The sequence below is a fragment of the Anneissia japonica genome, unplaced genomic scaffold, assembly GCF_011630105.1.
Source record: "Anneissia japonica isolate Jap-2015-1 unplaced genomic scaffold, ASM1163010v1 scaffold287850_len318503_cov185, whole genome shotgun sequence".
Classification (NCBI taxonomy): domain Eukaryota; kingdom Metazoa; phylum Echinodermata; class Crinoidea; order Comatulida; family Comatulidae; genus Anneissia; species Anneissia japonica.
In genome coordinates, this window is record NW_022705232.1 from 275,616 (window position 1) to 277,965 (window position 2,350).

The window sequence follows — 2,350 nt, forward strand, 5'->3', positions numbered from 1 at the left end:
GTATATAGAAAGTAAAAGTGTGTAGGCCTACCTTTGGCAAAAGGCATGGCGTCAACAGGGTGATGTGCATTCAAATCAAACAGTACAAGGAATACGACTACCATTGCTTGCAGGCTACTGAAAAAAACCCCCAAAAACAATACAATAAACGTTATTAATACTTCGGTATTAATAACCGGTGAACTATCACGGGCGGATATCCATTGTCAGAGATCAACTAGAGGCACAGTTTAAGGTCACATGGGTTAGAGAGGAGTTACCGAAATTATGAAAGCAATGACTTATTGTGAAGATGAAAAAGAGAGGAGATAACAGAATGTGGCAACTGGAGAGGCATCACTTTAACATCCGTGCCAAGTAAAGTTTTTAGTAGAGTACTGATCGACAGAGCTGAGAGATTAAAAAGGCGTTTGACTCGGTACACCGAGAGAGCTTCTTTAAGATCATGATATGGAATTCCTGATAACATTTTGAATATTACTAAGATTCCCTACGAAGATAGTGAATATGCTGTGTTGGATGAAAGGGATTGGTTCAAAGTAAAAACCTAGGTAAGCTATGCGATGCTTTGTCCGTCGTCATCTTTCTAATTTTTATTGATGATTATGACAATTGCAACAGAAGGAACAACAGTGGGATCATGGGGAAATTCACATCAACGTTGGAAGACTTGGAATTCGCGTTGATGAATAGGCTAATGTCATCTAATATTCAACATGCAAACTAAGATTACTAAACTGAATGAATATGCTGCTAAAGCTTGTCTTAATATAAATACAAAAAGTCACAAGTAATGACACTAAACAGCAAATCAAACATTATGATAACCGTAGGAAACCAGGTGTTAAATAAAATGGATACTACTACACAAGAAAGGTTGAGGAGGAGAGGACATCAAACACAGAATCAACAAAGAAAAATTATCTTTTATGACGTTCAGACTCTTTCAGAAACAAAATTAGGATGTTCAACTCGCTGATGAAACCTTTTTTATTATATGGATGCGAGACATGAAAGATCAATGCATGTGACAATACGAGATGGACACATCCCAGTTTATGTACCTTCAAGGATTATGAAAAAAAGATGGCCATATATTGTACCTAACGACGACACTCTCACTAAAGGCAAATAAAAAGAATCTGTGTGGTAGTATAGAAAAGGAGATGGAAATGGATTGGACATGTTTTAAGGATGCCAGATAATAACGTTTGCATGACGGTGATGACGTGGGCTCTCCAGAAGAAAAAAGGAGAGTAGGACGTCTCAAGACGACATGGAGACGAACTACTGAGAAAGCGAGAGAAGTGCTAGGATGAAGAGGTTGGATGGAAGTCAACATAATAGTCAGAGACAAAGTACACTAGAAAGACGATATTGCCACCTTATGGGCCACCAGGCCCGAATAGGATAGGTAAGGTAAGGTGGGAGTAATTAAAAACTTAGGGTCTGAATTAAAAAATACAAGCTACAAGAACCTTTATTGAAATTTTATCCAGAAAGAATATTTGTTTTGATCATTAACACATTGTAAACAATTGTTTACATTTTAATTACAGTCTTTCAATAAAGTAATTCTATCATAACATAAGGCCTAATGTATTATTGTAATGATGCTCTTCATTTTTGCTGTAGCCCTTGCTATTTTATATACAAGAGATTTATATGCATTTTGAACATTTACCTAAAGGGTTACGTGAACGAAAGTTCGTGGCTATTTTTGATAAAGTTTGTTATAGTGTAAAGGAATTTTCTAGTCAGCTAAAAATCTCCTAAATGCTTACGATTTGTTGAAATTTACTTACCGTGTGCACGTCATTGTTGGTATTTTTTGAAAAGAAGGTATTTCAGTAAACCTGTGTTGTTGACTATTGTCTACAATAAGGTGTATCTAGCATTTATATAGTGTTTCAAACAATACCGGACGTTTGTATTTATCGCGTAGGGATGTTAGATTTTCATTTTGAAGCAATTAGCAGCATGCTTCATCCTTACTCTAATCACTGTTGTCATTTAGAATTATTTGCCAAACTCTAATGTTAAATCGTAGTCAAGTTATTTTCTTTATAATTTACTGTTGTTCTTTTTTTTTCTCTTTTGGATGCACCATCATTTTGAATGTGTGTTACTTTAATAAAGTAAATCAAAATAATAATATAAAACTAGATGAAATAACATGATTTTCCTTCCAGTAATAAATAGAAGTGCAATAAAAGAAAACGATTACATTATATAATACATGATAATAATGATATTTGCACATTACATACAAAAAATATGTAGTCCTTATTAAATATAACATGTTAACAATACACAGGGTACAATATGCGATGTATTCTTGATTTAATTA

General features: G+C 34.2%; 1 long non-coding RNA gene across 2 annotated transcripts in view; it reads right to left on the reverse strand.

Moving 5' to 3' along the window:
* The window catches only part of LOC117105432, a 4,743-nt gene extending 2,857 nt beyond the window's left edge, over positions 1 to 1,886 (reverse strand). Inside the window, exons 1-2 of one of the 2 annotated variants that reach the window (XR_004444907.1) lie at positions 1,806 to 1,886; positions 32 to 114 (exon numbers count right to left, since the gene is read on the reverse strand). This is a non-coding gene — a long non-coding RNA (uncharacterized LOC117105432). Of the gene's footprint in view, positions 1 to 31; positions 118 to 1,805 lie in introns of both variants that reach the window. The other variant, XR_004444908.1, reaches the window with a different exon arrangement.
* Between the last annotated feature and the right edge of the window lie 464 nt (positions 1,887 to 2,350).